Here is a 19,694-nt window from a genome sequence, read left to right on the forward strand (position 1 = left end):
AAGCTTTTCCAAAAAGACCAGACCGTGCAACATGAAGTCCTGTAATTTTTTTCCTATTAATACCTTATCAAAATTATTAAAGGAAAGACCAGATAGTGTAACACGAAATCCAGTGATTTCCCTCCTGTTAAAACATTTTAAAATGTTCGAAGAAAAGCCCGATCGTGTAACACAAAATCCGGTGATTTCCTCCTATTAAAATCTTATCAAAATGATTAAAGGAAAGACCAGATCGTGTAACACAGATTCTGGTGATTTCCTCCTCTTAAAACCTTTCAAAATGATTGAAGAAAAACCAGATCATATAACACGAAATCCGGTGATTTCCTCCTATTAAAACCTTTCAAAATGATTGAAGAAAAGCCCAGATGGTATAACACGAAATCCAGTGATTTCCTTCTCTATTAACACATTTTTGCTTAAAACACTTGAAGAAAAGACCAGACCGTGTAACACGAGGTCCAATAATTTCTTATTCTGTTAAAACACTCTTCAAAACACTTGAAGAAAAGACCAGACTGTGTAACACAGATTCTGGTTATTTCCTCACTCCATTAAACCCTTTTCCAAACATTGAAGAAAATACCAGGCCGTGCAACATAGGTTCTAGTAATTTCTTACTCTATTAAAACCTTTTCAAAATGATTGAAGAAAAGACCAGACCATGCAACACTAAATCTGGCAATTTCTTACTCTATTAAAACATTTTCTAAATGATTGAAGAAAAGACCAGACCGTACAATACTAAATCCAGTAATTTTCTACTCTATTAAAACCTTCTTTTTCAAAATGATTGAGGAAAAGACCAGATCATGCAACACTAAATCTGGTCATTTTCTTCTCTATTAAAACTCTTTTAAAAAATGATTGAGAAAAAGACCAGATCGTGCAACACTAAATCCGGCAATTTTTTTATTTCTTAAAAACACTCAAGGAGTTTTTTTTTCTTTTGTCATTGTATTAAAACTTTTCCAAAGTAAACAAAAACCAAACACTTAAAGAGTACAAATCAAAATAAGTACACACTAATCACTCAAAGAGTTTTTTTTTATAGCTTTATTAAAAATTTTGTCAAAACAAATGTAAACCAAAGGTTTTTTTCTAAATGATGGAAGAAAGGTCAAACCGTGCAACACGGAATATGGTAAATTCTTCCTTATTAAATTTTTTCAAAATGATGGATGAAAAGACCAAACTCTGAAGCATAGAGCTATCAATTTCTATCCTTATTTAAACTCAAAATGACAGAAGAAAATACCAGACTCTAAGTACAGAGCCGTCAATTTCTATCCTTATTAAAAAAGAAACTGGTTAAAATGATTAAAGAAAATTTGCCAACTTTGATTGAATTCACTAATGGATTAGTTATCTCTCGTTGAGATTAATTAGGAGTGCATGATCTTTGCTGAAAGCAAACCTCAAGTAGATTAATGAGATCTTTAGGTATTGACTCTCTTAACTGGTGCAAAGCATTCTACTGAGGTTTGAGGACTGTAGGAACGGATTCTAGACTCCGTTGGAAATTGAAGTTTCTGAAACTTTGACTCCGAAAGAGACAATTTGATCTGAAAATTTAACTCAAATAGTGTGTTCAAGCTTCTCTGGTTTCTATTTGCTAAGAATAGATATCTCAGTTATCATTGTGTAATATCTTTTATGATGCGAATCATAAAAGATGACCCTAGTATGATGTGCTTCCATGACAAGGTCTTATGAAAGCAGAACCAAGGTAAGTAGGAAAAATTTAAGTTTGCATGGGTTCTTTCTTTGGTATAGTGGTAAAACCATATCCACAAAGACTGGATCTGAGAATTCTTTCATTTGCTGGTCACTGCTTGTGATATCTCTGACAGGCCTGAATAAGAAGTTTTTTACCTTTCTTTGATTCCTAAACCGTGATCTACTCTGAATTTTTCTTCATATTTCAGAGATGTACACCAGTTCTTTCCGGTGCCAAACATTTTGGATTCTAAAAGAAAATAAGGATGAACAATGAACAGACTCCTAAGGACTCTTTCAAAGAAGACTTACAATATTCAAGGGACTTGACTAAATTTTGATTCAGCCTTAGATCAAATGTATCCTTTTTCAATGGTAAGGTCAGCCACTCTCAAAGTAATCTCAAAAACCATGTTAAGAGAACCTAATTTCCTCCATCGGGATTTCCGTCATGGTTATTACCCCCTTTGGATTGCTCAGTCTTAATGCCCATAGTTTAAAAAGATGTTAAAGTAAGTCTCACTGACACTACTCGGATTTTAAGATCCTGCCCTGTAGTGATTGTTTATCCATCTCTTCGAGTCTCCTCATTACAGGAAGTCACAACAAATGTCTTCCAGGCTTTCAGTCTTGCAAACTACTTGTCTCAACTTTCACTCACACTACATGCAATCTGGGATTCTTCATAACTGAGAAACTTCTTTTGCATCACCTCAACTCTTTGTGGGAAGTCTTTGCCCCTGATTGGATTGCCTCTTCAATTTTTCAACCCATCAGACCGCTACCCTAATTTTGCATATGCCGACTCCTTTGGTTATCGACTTAGCAAGTACGTGACTTTATCTAAGCTACCGTCTAAGGTTTTCAACCTAGTGGGTCTTCAGACTCTCGTTCTTTTCTTTTCTTTCTGTTTTTACTTTCATTTGGCTTGAACCTTTGCTTGTTTCACCAGAAGGACTTTCTAGGTGGGCTTGGGTTCAAAAGGGTTAGATATCAAAATTTCAAATGATTTGGCCCGAATCTGGTCTAGCCAGATTGCCTACGTACCCCAAAAATGGAGAATCAGGTTCGCGCAGTTCGTCCTTTTGGGGTTTAGCAAAGAATGGTTTAGCTTTTAGCTTCAAAAAGATTGACAGGGAATAATTTTGCTTTTATCCCAAAGGTTGACAAAACCTGGCATACAGGATACCTACGTTCCCCTGAAGAGGTGGGGATCAGGTCATAATGTCGTTCAAAATCTTAAAAAAATGCCCCTGGTTTATAATGTGGTTAGAAGGAAATGGTTTGATTTGAATTTTTGGTCCAAAGGGTTCACAAAAGGGTTTTTTTAAACATTAGAATTTTGGCTATAAAAGCCTAAACGTCCAAGGATGGCCTCCTGGTGTTTTGAAGTGCAAGTTCTTGAGGAGTAAGGTTCAAAACTTTGAATGTGTTTATCGAGGAATCTGGCGGTATTTGCATGCAAGACCTCAACCACGATGCTCAACTTCTCATCTTGAAGATCTTAACTTTGTGCTCAAGATTCTACAACTCTCCTTAGTCTCCAAATGCTGGAGACAATTCTCATATCCAATCTATCTCCTTGACTTCATCATCTGGGTCTTCTATATTCCTAAAGAGTTGTCTTAAGGACACATTCTCTTCTCCTTCTTGTCTTTCTCCTGCTTTCCTTCGTTTTGGTATACTCTCTTTCTTTCGGACATAAGAATTGTCCTTACTTTTAAAATATTCCACCTTAGAATCTCATTGAGTACATCCAGCCCAAGTGTTTTTTTAAGGCTAAAAACTATGACTTCATTATCTGAAAGTCTTCTCTCAACTTCTCATCAGCTCCATTGAATGTCTGATGCTCATTATTTAAGATCTCACTTTTTGACTGAATGTCTAAAGCCAATGGGGTCTTGCTTTACACCAAACATGACATTCTCCTAGTTTATCCTTATAGGATCAAGCAAGCCTACCTCAAACTCCTCTAAACAGGGTTATCAATTCCTCGCGCTCCTCGGGAGATAAAGTTTTGTCAATCCATCTTTCCCGTGTTTTGGATTTCGATACCACTATCTATAGCTTCGATTTCTTCTTCAAGTGGCTATGCTCGACGCTCATCCTCTCATTTGACCATTTTCAAATCTCGAGGGGAATTTCGTCTGCATTCTCATCCGAGAAAGGTTTCTTAAGTTGTTTAAACATTAGATCTAAGAGTGAATCATAGAGTATCAAAGATATGAAATCAACAACTTTATTGAATTGAAGACTGCATCAATGACTTTTCGACGCGCCTCAATGGGCTCTACATTGAATTTTAACAAAGAGCTAAACACTGACTCTAAATGAGAAGACTGACAAACATGACATTTTTTCTTATGAGCCTCAAAAGAACTAAACATTGACTCGATGAAAAAGACTAACAGACTCAATACACACAAGATAATATTGACACAACTTGACTTGCCAACTTCAAAATGAGAATTGGCATTTATTCAAAAAAAGACAAACTCTCAAAACACAAGACACTTCTTCAAAAGTAATGAACTGGCACTGAAGGTTCACAGCTAGCATGCCTTCCTCCATGATAATAATACCTATAGAGTTCGATCTCGGAGTAGGAATCTTAGAAAAGGCAACTCCACAAGGTCTAGGTTAAATGAGGCAACAAAAAACTATGTTGATAATGCGGGTGAAGCAATAGACTGCCTGGATCAAGTGTGATTGGAAATTGTTAGTCTTTTGGAAGAATGGTCTTTCGCTGAATACAGGCTCTTGACTTGGAAGCGCACATACTAGATCAATAGTCATGGGATAAAGGTTCTGAACAAATATAGACAAGAGTAATCTTGAACACATCAATGGGTATTTTAATTTAGAAAGTCAAAGAAAAACTGTCTATGATGGTCAAAGGAAAATAGGCTGTGATGATATGACCTACATCAACAGGTCTCAAGAAATCTTCAATCAACTCCTTTATGTTTTCTTTGAGTATGACTGCTCTTATTTTGGGTATGTAAGAGTTAGGAACAATAAACACCCCTAATCTAAATAAGCTTCGATCTCAGCAATGATCACGCACTCATGCGATAGATGGGCAAGATACAATCAATCCATTAATGATCACGGTATGATACAAGAGTACATAATAAAGGACAAGCAATCATAGATCAAATGGATAATCAATATATCAGATGATAGACCATGGCCATAAGAATGACAAAAGTAGGGTCAAGGACTAGATCTAAAATTTGACGATGGATGTCAACAACTGTACGATCAATATGATCAGAAATGATAGACTATGGCCATTGAGACAGCGGACAAGCCATCGACCATATCTAAGACAGAACAGGTGAACATTCAAGAATATAACCTAATGAATAATATATGCACAACATGAATCTATGATACAACAAAAGAATGGATATATAATCAAAAGGGTAGTAAATAGACCGTGGCCATGAGAGTGACAAGTACATGCCATCAATCAAATGAATCCAAAAAAAATATAAATACTATTGATTAAACCAGAAATCCCCCACTAGAAATGGGTTCTAATGTAATCAATCGACAAAACATGATATACACAAAAGATCTGTACAATCCGAGAATGAGAAGATAGATTATGGTTTCAACAATGGCAAGAGAAATGCCACCAACCAAGTCAAAAGGATGTAAATAGGATGAATTAGACTAGGAATACCCACTAAAAATGGATCATAATCTAAATAATCGACTCAACGAACCGGGTATGTAAAAAAAGATAACAAAACTACAAATCGACTCAGCAAATAAGACATGTATAATGGAACAACACAACTGTACACTCGAAAAACAATAAGGTAGACCATGGTCAGAATAATGAAATTACTAACCAGGTCGGAAGACTGAAAGAATAGAAGAATCTAGCTAATAGTTAGACCAGAAAACTTTACTTATAGACAAGCCCTGGTCTAACAGCTAGCACAAAGAATGAATAACGAAGAATCAAGGAGTAGCCGCAGAAGGTGATGAATAAAAAAAATATCGGCCAAATCCAAAACTGAAAGAGTGAACAAACTGTAATCGACGACAATAGACCAGAAAACCTCACTAGAAAGTAAGCCCTGATCTAACAACCGATGAATCGGATGTAAATCTGAGACACTTTGAACAATCATATAACCGGAGATCACAGGGTAGATCATAATCTAAATGATGACCAAGTAAGAGCAAGGATCACTGACCATGTTTGAAAGAATGATATGACTGAAATAGATATAAAAACACAATCTAAGGGATATATCACAATAGATATAGTATATATATATATATATATATACCCTAACCAGGGGCACCAGCCCTAATATAATCTAACAGAGTCAAGACTCTTGACTAAAGACTGACATGTGAGTATACTAGACAGCGCGACGGGTAACCACAGTGTGACTTACCCTTCTACACTACATGGGTAGGCTGATTTTTATCCTAAGCTCACATGTGTTTCCATCACACATGTATGTCCTATATGAATGCGATATATATATATATATATATATATATATATATGTAGACATGCATTTCGCAGTTGGGTTTCACTAAGTCAGCAAATATATTTATGTACATACTATATATAAAATGAAAGTATGGCGCCTGACTCAATCTATAGGACACTATGCATATGACCATATTCTTGATGTATAACTCAAGTATGCCTATCGTTATACAGAGTATGTTCATTGCTCACCGGCTGTTGTAGACACAAGTATGCCTAGTGTCTACGGGGGCAGCACCGACGCATAGCTTGGAAATAGATTCAACGGTTCCATCAGGGTAATGACATCACATCTGGTACGCGTCGTATCTATCCCTAAGGCCAATAATGAAAACAATGAAAGAAATAAAGAATATGATAATGTATGTTGTGCAGTGTGTGAATCCCTTATTTTACGTACCTATTTGGTGCCCCTGGATTTCTAACGAAAAAGTTCTCATTTAACATGATTTTAGCCCAAATTTCTTCAAAATTAGTAAAAATGGCATTTTTACAGAGTTAGCCAATGTTTCAAGAACTCCTCAGCAGAGTCGCCAGCCTGTGGACCCCGATCCTGAGAAGGCGACGAGAGATTGCGTCCCCCGTCAGTCCTTTGGATCATCTACATGAAGGAGAGCTCTACCAAGGAACTCTCAAAATGGTGTCACTCTCATAGCATAGCACGAGTGGCGATAAAAATGAGATACCTCTTGATCCGGAGCCGGGGCTCAAAACCAAGATGTACATAAAATAACTCAGAGTCGCCATCCAGGGAAGTCAACCCTAGAACCCATAAAAATAAATCCTCTTTGCAATAGATAACCAGATATATATATATATATAGGTCTGTGCTTAATTACGAATGAGGAAGGTCCGAAGAGCAACCCATCCGCCCGAGTGCAAGCACTTAGTCTCTTATGCCATTTATTATTAACTTTGAAGAGTTTTGGGTGAAAATCATGTGAAATGAGAACAAATATCCCCGAGAAAAACGTCTACCTAAGCATGCATGACCCGGGGATAATAAGCACATACAAAATAAATAAAAGAAGTGTCACCTAAGCATAGCTAAGTTATGAGTGTCATACTAATGAGTGTCTAAGTTTTGGTGGGCAAACACATGCATGCTACAGCTAAAGGTATAACGTAAATAAAGGAACAAGTATAATGAGATATGATAAGCGAGAAAAATAGTAAAGCAACTAACAACTAAACATGTGATCAATAGAATATGAACAAGTGCTACAGCTAAACATGTGAACAGGCAATAAACTAGATAAGATAGGCATGCTAATGCTACAGCTAAGCATGTGAATAATCAAATAGGAAAATAATCTCAATCCGAAAAGAAAACGCGCAAGAAACAATGGTAACATTAAATACAAACTCTAAAATAGTAATAACAAACCCTAAGACTCTAAATGTTGTCGCCCGATTTTTCGGATGGTCTGATGTTCATCCGAAGCCGCCTATGTATCCCCTCCTCCACGAGCATCAAGGCAACGTAGTTCTTAAATCCTGTGAAAATAATGGGAACTCTAGCGTGTATCTTCAGGTCGTTTAAAACTAGTCTCTTGGTTTAAGCCACGACAAGTAGAAAACTCATTTTTTCCGAGTGCAGCAATAACTTTTGTAGTTCGTTTTTCACAAAAATATCACGACGCTTGCATGATGCTCCTACAACATTGAAAACATTTGTAATCGAGTTAAAGAAAGTTGCAATTTCGATATAATTTTTTGCAACAACAACTAGTGTCAATTGAAGTTGATGTGCAAAGTAGTGAACATAATAAACAAACTAATTCTCCGACAGAATCAATATTTTGAGACCATTAAGTTTACCACACATGTTACTCCATCATATTCCTTCCCTCGTAATTGTTCAATACTTAATCCATGTTTGGCTAACATCGACTTGATTGTCGCTTTGAGTGTTCAGACAGTGGTATCACTACCATGCATGATATCTAGAAAACGTTCAATTACACACACACACAAATTCATATAACAGAAGACTATAATCACTTGCTCATTTATTGATATTTCACGTGACTCATCTACTAAAATAGGGAATAATGCATTCCCAAGATCATTTAGTAGTTTCAAATGCTCCGACATTCATTATTTGCTTATGTATATTAGATGCTGGTAACTTATGATTTTTCGGAGCATTTTGCAATGCCACACGATTAATATTGTCATTTTTCTCATTAAGGAACTACACCAATTTCAAAAAATTACCCTGATTATTGGAGTTATCGGATTAATCACTGTGGACCCCGATCCGAGAGAGGCGGGGGGACGGGTCCCCCATACGAGTCTCTAGATCATCCACGTGAAGGAGAGCTCCACCAAGGAACTCTCGAAAGAGTGCCCCTCACAGCATGAGCGGCGATGTAAAGTGAGATACCTCTCGACTCGGGGACCAGCCCGGATTCGAGACGCACCTTAAACAAAGAAAGAGTCGCCATCCAAGGAAGTAGGCCCTGGATCCCATGCTGTGCTCTGTCGCAACAGATAACCAGAGATACAAAAGGTCCGTGCCTGATGACGAATGGGGAAGGGGTTAGGCACCCCCAATTCGCCCAAGTGCAAGCACCTGGTCTCTTATGCCATTTATTATTAACTTTGAAGAGTTTTGGGCAAAAATCATGTGAAATGGGAATAATCATCCCCGAGAAAACGTCTATCTAAGCATGCATGACCCGGGGATGGGCAAAGAAAATGAACATCCAGATCCTAACTTATCGCATCTAATCTTAACTCATCACATCTAAGAAAGCAATAAACAATCGCATGCATAGGTACAACTAAGCAGATAATGACAAATATAATAAGATAAGAAAAGCAAATATCTAAGTTTAGACAGATAATCAAGCTAAGACGAATGGATAAACGCTATAGCTAAGCAATCAAAGCAGTAAAGTAAGCACACTAGCATGCGAGCCTATGCAAGAGATAAGACTAAGAAAATGGCAATCGATCGCACGCTAGAAGAACAAACAAACTAGAATGCATGAGAAATCTAAGATAAGCACACAGCAAGCTAAAAGGTGTAAGAAAAGAAAGAAATCGGAAAATCAACGGCATGTGAGAACCAAAAATGCCAGGGAAAAGAAGATGGAACACACGATAGGCTCAGAGGGCGATTCAAAAGGAATCAAGCCCAGCGATCCTAATCTGCTGAAGATCGGACGAGTCTTGCGATCGTCATGACCTATCGTTGGGCTCAGCGAGGACAATCCCTGTTAAGGGGCCACGCTACGTCATCGCCCGTCCCAAAACCCAATAAAATGTCAGAAAACCGATGGAAACCGGAAAATCACGATGAAAACTGGAAATGGAATGAAAAGAGGACTCCGAGTGACCTGGCAATCACCATCCTTGCCCATTTTTGCTTTTGTTTTGAAATGTTTGAAAATATTTATTAAAAAGGTTTGACTGAACTTGGGTGGACCCAAGCTACTTACGTACCCTGCGAAGAGGGATCAAGCCAACGTAGTTCGGACGAAAAGGTGAGAAATATTTGTAAAATGGTGTAAAAAAATGTGATGTAAAAATGGTGATGACTGGACTCAGGATGCCAGCTGCACGCCTGAGCTGCCTATGTACCCCTCAGCTAGGGATCAAGCCATCCGTAGTTCGGACCAAAATTTCCTAACTACTCTTAATGACTCTTGATTTTTGAGATTTTTGGTTTTTAGATGTTTTTGAAGTGTTTTTGAATTTTTGACACAAGATGACAGAATCCTAACAGAATCCTATCATCATAAGGGTAGGATAGACTCCTGATATCCCGCAAAGGTTGGACAGCATCCTATGCTTTGCGGGGGGAATTTGACAGAATCACGACTCTGCAAGGGTTGGACAGCATCCTATACCTTGCAAGAGTGGATAAAATCACATGACTTAGTGAGAGATTGGACAGAATCCTAACCCCTATGATGATAGGACAGACTCCTATGCTGAAGACTGACTCTGAAAGATGGAAGGACGAAATCCTAAACTCTCTATGACAGACTCTAAAGAGGAAGAAATCCCTTAACCTGCGAAAACTCTAAGGCAGAAAGGGAAGGGGTTGGCTCAAGAAGCATTTCGTCATAGCCTGCGCCCGAAAAAGACAAATTCCCTGAGGCAAAGAGTTCTAAAACCCCCGAAAAAGACTGATTCATGCTGCCACTGTACAAGGAATTTTCTCTTTTGTAATAAAACAAAAACATAACAATTCAATTGAGACCTTTGTTAATGTGCGATCTGAACCACGAACAGAACCTGTTTGGGCTTAATCAAAATATTCAACTGAATCGCGAAGACTACTAAAATGCTGAAATTCATTAGATAGGAAACATGAAGATAAAGGTTGATCATCAGGAATGCAGAGAAAAGGAATGCCCTGAGATGAGCCATTTGATAGATTTCCAACTAAAAATAAAGAAAATCACCATCTGAAGATGACTACTATAAGCTCAAGCTTACGAATCAAGGTGCATTGGATCATAAAGCACTGAGAATAGATGCGACAAAAAGAAAACCTGAGAACTGAATTTCGAGAAATAAGCCAAAAGAATTTCCAGAGATCATACTTAAACTTCAAAACGTAACCAAACAACTAATCCCTACTTCGAATTCAGACCAAAATGCCTAAGAGGATGAGAAATTACCTGAGTTGGGCTAGTTACTCTTTAATTTTCCATTGCCGGTGCCGCACAAAGTTGCCGATCCGGAGACGATCCCCGCGCCGCGAGGACGCAATGCATGTACAGAATCTCTCTTGGGTTGAATGCAATAGCAACGATGACGATGATGAAAGATCCGAAATCAGAGGAGAGGAAACGGTCGGATTCCGGCAAAATTGCCGGAATCGATGAAGGTAATCTCGGTAGTTACTGGGTTGGATCGGAGATGGGGTGGGAAGATGGTCAGAGTTGGGGTGAAAAAAATGAAATGAAGAGGGTTTGGATGGTTTTAATGTGGGTTTTGCAGAGAACAGGGGATAGGTTTGGATTTTGGAAGTTGTAGAGATGGTGGAGATCGGTGAGGTGGATTTTGACCGGATGGGTGAAGGGAACAAAAGGGGGGAAGATGATGGTGGTGGCGGCTAGTGGTGGTTGGCCGAAGGAGATGAAGTCGAAAGGGGTCGAGCTTGGGCTGGCCGGAGATGGATGGATGGCCGGCGGGAGAAGGAGGTGGGTGGAAGAAAAATGAGGAGGGTTCGGGCAGAGATGATGGGGGTATGGATGGGAGATGGGTTTGAGATAAGGGGTTTTGGGGAGATGAAGTGGGTTAGCTGGGTCGGATTCCATGGGGGTTTGAAATGGGTTTGAATGGGATAGCAGCAGAGGAGGAAGAAGATGGTGGCGGTGGTGGGGTAGTCTTGGCCGGAATCCGGCAAGCTTGCCGGAGAAGATGAAGACAGAGGAGGTTGATGAAGGTGGGGTTTTGGTTTTGCATAAATGGGTTTTGAGGTTGAAGAGGGAGATGGACAGAGGAGGTGTTGGTGGGTGGATTGGCCGGAGTTGGGAGAGGCGGTCGGAGGTTTTTTTTTTTTTTTTTAAAGGGTTGCTGGCCGGATGTGGGTTTGGTGGTTGGGTTGCTGGTAAGGGATGGAGATGGTGGTTGAAGAGGAGAGATGAGGGAGGAGATGGAGGCGGCTCGGCCGAAGGTTGGAGGGTGAAGATGGGGTACGGTTTTGGAAGAGGCTTGGTGGTGGGGTGAGGATCGGCCGGCGGCTTTTCCTCCTCCCTCTCTCTGTTTTCTTTCTTGATTTTTTTCTTTTGCAAAAATGAGGCCTCCTCACTCTAAACCCTAGTTCGATGATATATAAGGGAAAATGATGAATTTTCTTCCCCCCCCCCATCCTCCATGGACAACCACCATCTGATGCATTTTAACTACTCTTTTCCTCGATAGGGGGAGGGGGGGTTTCTCGGGTTATGAACATCGATCAGAGGGCCTGGTAACGACAGTATTTTCCAGGTTTTTCGGGTTGGCTTTGCACTTCGAGACCTTGTTCAACCTCGGGGTTTCATTCGAATACACGGGTTTAGGGCCCTGTCAAAATGGGGTGTCTACAATCACAATCTCGAAAAGTTAATCCTTGCTATTTTAAAAATCGAAAACAGTCAATTGATGCATTCAAACAGATTCGTTATTCATTTTGTCTATAATCCGATTGTTTATTTATCATTATCCGAATACATTGGTTTTGTTTCATCAAATCTCCACATTTCTGAGGGGCTTGGTTATGTGTTCTATTATGACACCCAACATGATTTTCTAATCCTTGCTATTATGAACCCCCCCCCCCCCCCCCGCCAAAAAAAAAATGGTTTCTCTAAGAATGGTTCACTGCTTGGGAATGATTTTCACCACTATAATGTAGGGTAAGTGGCACAGGGATGCTCTGATGCCACCTTGTTGCAGGTAATGAAGCGCTAATTTTCTTGGTAGGATTGGATAAACAATGCTCAGAAAATGAAGATCATAGATGTCAGCCGTGTCCACAATGACTCACTGATGTGCAAGTACCTGTAAGAAGTAGACACATAACCTGAATCACTCCTTTACGTTAGTTGAAAGGGGGCTATCCATTGGTTGGTTAAAATATAAAATACAATATATAAAAAGATGTCGTATTTTGCTTATATTATTATTATCTTTTTAGACCTGATGTTGGAGCTTAAGGAGGAATAGATTCTTTTGCTACTAAATGATTTAGAAATTAGAAAAAAAAGGAGAAATTATAAAATCATGTTGGAGGTTATAATAGTACGCATAGGCCGAAGAGGAGACCCTCACATGAAGAACAAATAAAATGTAAAACTCTCAGTGCCTCTTAATAGGCGGATTACAACATTGTAAGCTCACATTCACTCCAAGAAATAAGCAAATAAAAGCCCTATGGAGTGCCTCTTGATAACATGTAGAAATGGAAGATCAAAGAGGTTTTTAGCTTTTGAAATAAAATATTGAAGCTCAAAGAGAAATGAGATTTGATCTTTCTCTAATGTTCAAAAGCTTGTAGAGATAAGTTTTAATCATGTATATATAGAGTATTTGAAAATATGATCGTTTTGGGTAAAACTGTAAATTAATGGCTTGAAAAAGTCAAGCAGAAAATGCCCCAATGGCTAGTTTGCTTTACCGCGGCGGTCGACCGGGCTACGACGGTCGATTGGTCCCACTTGTCAGCAGCGGTTAAACCCAAAAAAAAAATATTTTATCTTTCAATGCCTTTTCTTATCTTTCGAACCCTAGCTTTATTGCTTTAATATCTTTGAAATTTGAAACCCCAGACAAACTGACGAAGGCAAACCCTAGATGAAGCAAGGAAGAAAGCCCATAACTAGTATAAGTATCGGAGGTGATTTTTCTTTCACTGCTCTCTCTCTCTCTCTTTTTGTAGCTTGGGTTTCATTTTTTTGGTGGGGTTTATTTGCTCTCTCTCTCTCTCTCTCTCTCTCTCTTAAAGTTTCATTGGCATTTTGTCTTCTTTTTTTCTGTAGACTAAAATTTATGGGTGTTTATGTTGTTATCTGTTAGAATATCTGTAGAGTTGATTTTGAGATCTGTAAGGGAAGTTGTTTTTTTTTTCTGGATTTGAAAGGGATTTTCTTTATGGAATTTCAGCAAAAATGGAAAATAAGATGCTAAGGCTAGTTTTACTGTTTTGTGCTTTTCTGGTCTAATGTTTATTTTCGGATTTTTGACAAATAATCTTGTCTGATTTCGGCCTAGGATTGGGGTCTCTTTAATCCAATTGGGTGCAATTTGTGAGAATTGTACATTTGCAATTTTGCACCCAAAGTTCAATTTTATGAGACTTGTGTGTAGTTTTCATGTGGCTTGTTTTTTGTTAAGCCATTGAGCTTTAGGAATTGTATTTGTTTTTTTCTTTTTGGGAATGGAGAGGGGTGGAAGGATTAAAATGATCTTGACATCTGATTTCAGCCTAGAATTGGGGTCTTTATAAACCAAAAGTGCAATTTTGTGAGACTTGTGTGTAATTTTCATGTGGGTTTTTTTTTTGTTTAAACCATTTTGCTTTAGGAATTGCATTTGTTTTTCTCTTGTTTCTTTTTGTGAATGGATAGGGGGGGTTAAAATGATCTTGGCATCTCAGTTTAATTTTAATCTTATCTGTCAATCTGTTATACCTTTGTCCGGGTCTTGGAGTAGAAATAGAAAATTGTTTCAGTTATGGAGTATTGATAATTAAATATTTTTGTGATATAGTGATAAAAGTTCTGTCTTTCTTGTTTGGTTTTTTTAGGTATGGAAAAATATTTTAAAAGAGTACCGTCATTAAAGTCGATAACCCCTCCTACAACTTCAAGTGTCCCCACCAAAGAACGCGAAAATTCTAAAAGAATTCGATTGGAACTTGATCCTACAAATCCTCCTGTTGATCCCGGATTACGAAGGCCAATAACTGATTATCAACTTTTTGATAGGGCAAAAGTTCGAATGATATACTTAGGAATGGGTCCAATTCAACCACGTAATCATGATTTTCTTCAAATTATGCAAGGAAAAGAGAATAGGCGGTTTAATCCAAAGTGGTTTGATGATTATCCTACTTGGTTGGAGTATAGCATTGCAAAAGATGCGGCTTATTGCTTGTGTTGCTATCTTTTTAAATCGGATAGTAAGGAGCATGTTGGAAGTTGTGATGCTTTTGTTGTTGAGGGGTTCTCTAATTGGAAGAAAGTAGAAAGATTTGGAAAACATATAGGGGGTCCTAATAATGCTCATAATCAAGCTTCGAGTAAATGTGAAGCTTTTAGGAATCAAAAGCAACATATTGAAGCGTTGGTAAATAAGCAAACAGAGCAACAGCTAAGTGACTATCGAATTCGCTTGCATGCTTCAGTTATGAATGCTCGATTCCTTTTAGAACAAGGTTTACCTTTTCGCGGGCATGATGAATCTTGTGACTCGCTTAACCAAGAAACTTTCGTCAACATTTGAAGTTCGTGACCATGATTAATGAATATATAAAGAGGGTTTGTGTGGAGAAGTGTCCTGGGAATCTCAAACTAGTGACTTCAGATATCCAAAAGGATATAGTGAGTGCTTGTGCAATTGAAACCACTAACTCAATCATTAAAGATCTCGGGGATTCATTGTTTTCTATTTTGGTTGATGAAGCTCGTGATGTTTCTAACAAGGAGCAAATGGCCGTAGTTATACGTTATGTAGATAAGCTTGGGCATGTGGTTGAGCGTTTGTTAGGTATTATTCACGTTCCCAACACCACTGCTACATCCCTTAAGGAAGAAATTGAAGCATTATTGGCCAAGCATAAATTGAGCATATCGAGACTTCGTGGTCAAGGATATGATGGGGCAAGTAATATGCAAGAGGAGTTTAATGGTCTTAAAGCACTAATATTGAAGGAGAATGAATATGCTTACTATGTTCATTGTTTTGCTCATCAATTACAGTTGGCATTAGTTGGTGTTGCAAAGAAAAATATGAACATCTCCGATCTCTTTTTTTTTAGTTACAAATGTAGTAAATGTGGTGGGGGTTTCTTGTAAGCGCCATGATATTCTTCAGGAGATTCAACTTGCCAAAATTAAGGAAGCACTTGAAAATTGTGAGCTTTCAAATGGACAAGGACTTAATCAAGAGACCACACTCAAACGTGCAGGGGATACACGTTGGAGCTCACACTATACAACACTGGTTAGTTTGGAATATATGTTTTCCTCTATTCTTGATGTACTTGATCTTATTGTCAAGGATATAAAGTTAAGTTTAGATCAAAGACATGAAGCACATAATCTCTTGAAATCATTGCAAACTTTTGAATTCGCATTTTCCCTTCATTTGGTGATAAGTTTATTGGGAATTACAAATGAATTGTCGCAAGCATTGCAAAGGAAGGATCAAGATATTGTGAATGCCATGATATTAGTGAGAATATCAAAACAATGGCTACAATTGATGCGAGACAATGGATGGAATTCTTTGTTAGATGACATTTCTTCATTTTGTGCCAAACATGACATAGAAGTCCCTAATATGGTTGATACTTATGTTGTTCCTGGAAGAGTGCGACGGCATGTAGAGAAAAGAACGGTCTTGCACCATTTTCAAGTTGAGTTGTTTTTTCAAGTTATAGACTTGCAACTTCAAGAGCTCAATAGTCGTTTCAATGAACCAAATACAGAGTTGCTTCTATGTGTTGCATGTTTGAATCCAAGTGACTCATTTTCTGCATTTGATAAAGAGAAGTTGATTCGACTCTCTAAGTTTTATCTAAAAGAATTTCCAGAAGTTCAGTATTCTACAAAAGAATTAGACAACCAACTTGAAACATATATTCTTGATATGAGGTCCAATACTCACTTTGTGAATTTGAAAGGAATTGGAGATCTTGTTGGAAAAATGGTTGAGAAGGGAAAGCATGCCTTGTATCCACTTGTTTACAAGCTCATCACATTGGTACTAATCTTACCAGTCGCAACTGCAACGGTTGAGAGGGCCTTTTCTGCCATGAAGATCTTGAAGAATCGATTACGCAATAGAATGTCAGATCAATTTATGACTGATTGCTTGATTCCATATGTTGAGAAGGATATTTTTGATAACATCAATGATGAGACAATCATGTGTCGTTTCCAAAAAATGAGACCACGTCGAGGAAGCCTATAAAATTTTCTTATGGGTCATGTTATTAGGTTTTGCATTCTAAAATTGTAAGATGTCATTTTTGTTTACCTCAATGTATGTTGGTGATGGAATATATATGAGGGTTTTTTTGGAAACTATAACATTGCTTTCATTTGTTTGGAGAAAAAAAATTACTATAATTTTTGCCCCCCTTGTGCAAAATTTCTGGCAGTATTTGGATCATCTATTTTGAATTAAAAATAAATACCCATTCTCCCTAATCAGAGATAGAATACCTTTATGCAATCTATATTTTTAAAAACCTAGAGCATAGAGAGAAGAAGAAGAAGAATACCACAACTTAGAGGCAACAACTAGCAATGACTTTTCTACTCTCTCTTGCAGATTAGTGTGATTCAAGAACTCCTCCTAGTGTGATTCAAGAACTCCTCCAGACTAAGTAGAGGCCTCATCTGATGTAGGTTTTTAGAGAGTGAGCTTAGCTCACATGGTAGAAAGAATGTGGGTTTGGGGAGAATGAGAGAAAGAAACTGGTTGCAGAAACCCTAGAAAACTAGGGCACTTATCAGAGAGTTGGAGATTTATAGGATTCCTTTGCACGGTGGAGAGTTATAAGTTTGAACAAGAATCCTTACTATACAAAAAGCGAGAATCCTACATTTTTCGGCACGTTCTTTCCTATTATTGCCTTATGCGTCCCACCTTAATTTCCATCAAAGTCCCACGTAGTCCTTATTCACCACTTCTTATTCGTCATTTGCGCTTCTCATATGCCCTTGCATATGAGTTTAAAAAAAAAGACGCCATCTTTCTCCTTTTTGTGCCTCTTTTGTCTAATTGTCATAATTTTTTATTTTCTCTGTACTTTTTCCCATAATTGTCAATTTTTATTACACTCTTTCGGTATTTTTTTCGTAATTTTGGAACTTTGCTTCCATTTTACCGTAATTTTTCATTTAAAACTTAGTACCTGCATGATTATTATTTATTGCTAGCCACCTTTGCACAAATCATACTTCTGCCAATCTTTGCAGCAAAGGATGGGCGACAAGCAGACAAGTAGCCTCGGCGAAGGTGGCTAGCAAATCTCTATGCAAAAAAAATATATCTTCAAAAAAACGTCAAAATTCCGGTTGACCTGGGTCAACCCGGCCCGCACGGGCTCAGTGCGGGTCCAAGCCCTGACCCATAAAATTTTCCAGGTGATTTTGACCCGGCCCGTTTGACCCGTTTCCCCATGATTTAGAGGGAAATGATGTGATTATGAGAGTTTTATATTGAGTATTTTTTTTACTGTATAGCTTACATCGTAGGATGATCCAAACCGTGCATTTCATGGGCCACAATGTAAGTAGGTTGTGTGCCAAAATTCATTTCCATAGGATAATTACAACCCTCCAACCAACAAATGTTTCCTAAATATGTCGTTCCTCTATAGACTGCAGGGCTAGGATCATTGCATGGAAATGTGTTTTTTGGGAACACCCTATGTACGATGTGGCCCATGAATTGGACGGTTTAGATCATCCTATGTGTAAGTTATACAGTACTGTTTTTTTTTAATAGGGAGTGTAAGAAATATGTCTTTGGTTTGCAGGCTTTGTCACAAAATTCTTGTTAGAATATATATGGTGTCAACCCATGTAGTGAAGTATTTTTTAATAAGCCGGTAGGGGTCCCCGCAAAACCCCAACTTACCTATCAAAAACGAAAAAATTGTACTGAATATTTTACAGCCTACACCATAGGATGATCCAAACCGTCCATTTCCGGGTGACTTTGACCCGGCCCGTTTGACCGATTTCCCCATGATTTACAGGGAAATGATGTGATTCTGAGAGTTTTTATATAGCATAACTGTATGGCTTACATCGTAGGATGATCCAAACCATCCATTTCATGGGCCACAATGTAAGTAGGTTGTGTGCCAAAATTCATTTCCATAGGATAATTACAACCCTCCAACCAACAAATGTTTCCTAAATATGTCGTTCCTCTATAGACTGCAGGGCTAGGATCATTGCATGGAAATGTGTTTTTTGGGAACACCCTATTTACGATGTGGCCCATCAATTAGACGGTTTGGATCATCCTATGGTGTAAGTTATACAGTACAGTTTTTTTTTAATAGGGAGTGTAAGAAATATGTTTTTGGTTTGCAGGCTTTGTCACAAAATTCTTGTTAGAATATATATGGTGTAAGCCCATGTAGTGAAGTATTTTTTAATAAGTCGGTAGGAATCCCCGCAAAACCCCAACTTACCTATCAAAAAAGAAAAAATTGCACTGAATATTTTACGGCCTACACCATAGGATGATCCAAACCGTCCATTTAATGGTCCAAACCGTCCATTTCCGGGTATTTTGACCCGGCCTGTTTGACCCATTTCCCCATGATTTAGAGGGAAATGATGTGATTATGAGAGTTTTTATATAGTGTAAGTCCTGGTAGTGAGTATTTTTTTTTTTTAAAGTATTGTATGGCTTACATCTTAGGATGATCCAAACCGTCCATTTCATGGGCCACAATGTAAGTAGGTTGTGTGCCAAAATTCATTTCCATAGCATAATTACAACCCTCCAACCAATAACTGTTTCCTCAATATGTTGTTCCTCTATAGATTGCAGGGCTAGGATCATCGCATGGAAATGTGTTTTTTGGGAACACCCTATTTACGATGTGGCCCATCAATTGGACGGTTTGGATCATCCTATGGTGTAAGTTATAGAGTACTGTTTTTTTTTAATAGGGAGTGTAAGAAATATGTTTTTGGTTTGCAGGCTTTGTCACAAAATTCTTGTTAGAATATATATATGGTGTAAGCCCATGTAG

The 19,694-nt window shown here is 38.1% G+C and overlaps 1 pseudogene; it reads left to right on the forward strand.

Moving 5' to 3' along the window:
• Window positions 1-16,882, forward strand: part of LOC143869965 (uncharacterized) — a 51,529-nt pseudogene extending 34,647 nt beyond the window's left edge.
• The last annotated feature ends 2,812 nt before the right edge of the window (window positions 16,883-19,694 follow it).

The sequence above is a fragment of the Tasmannia lanceolata genome, unplaced genomic scaffold (assembly GCF_043159265.1).
Source record: "Tasmannia lanceolata isolate RefF3 unplaced genomic scaffold, GAP_Taslan_0.1 ptg000003l, whole genome shotgun sequence".
Lineage (NCBI taxonomy): Eukaryota > Viridiplantae > Streptophyta > Magnoliopsida > Canellales > Winteraceae > Tasmannia > Tasmannia lanceolata.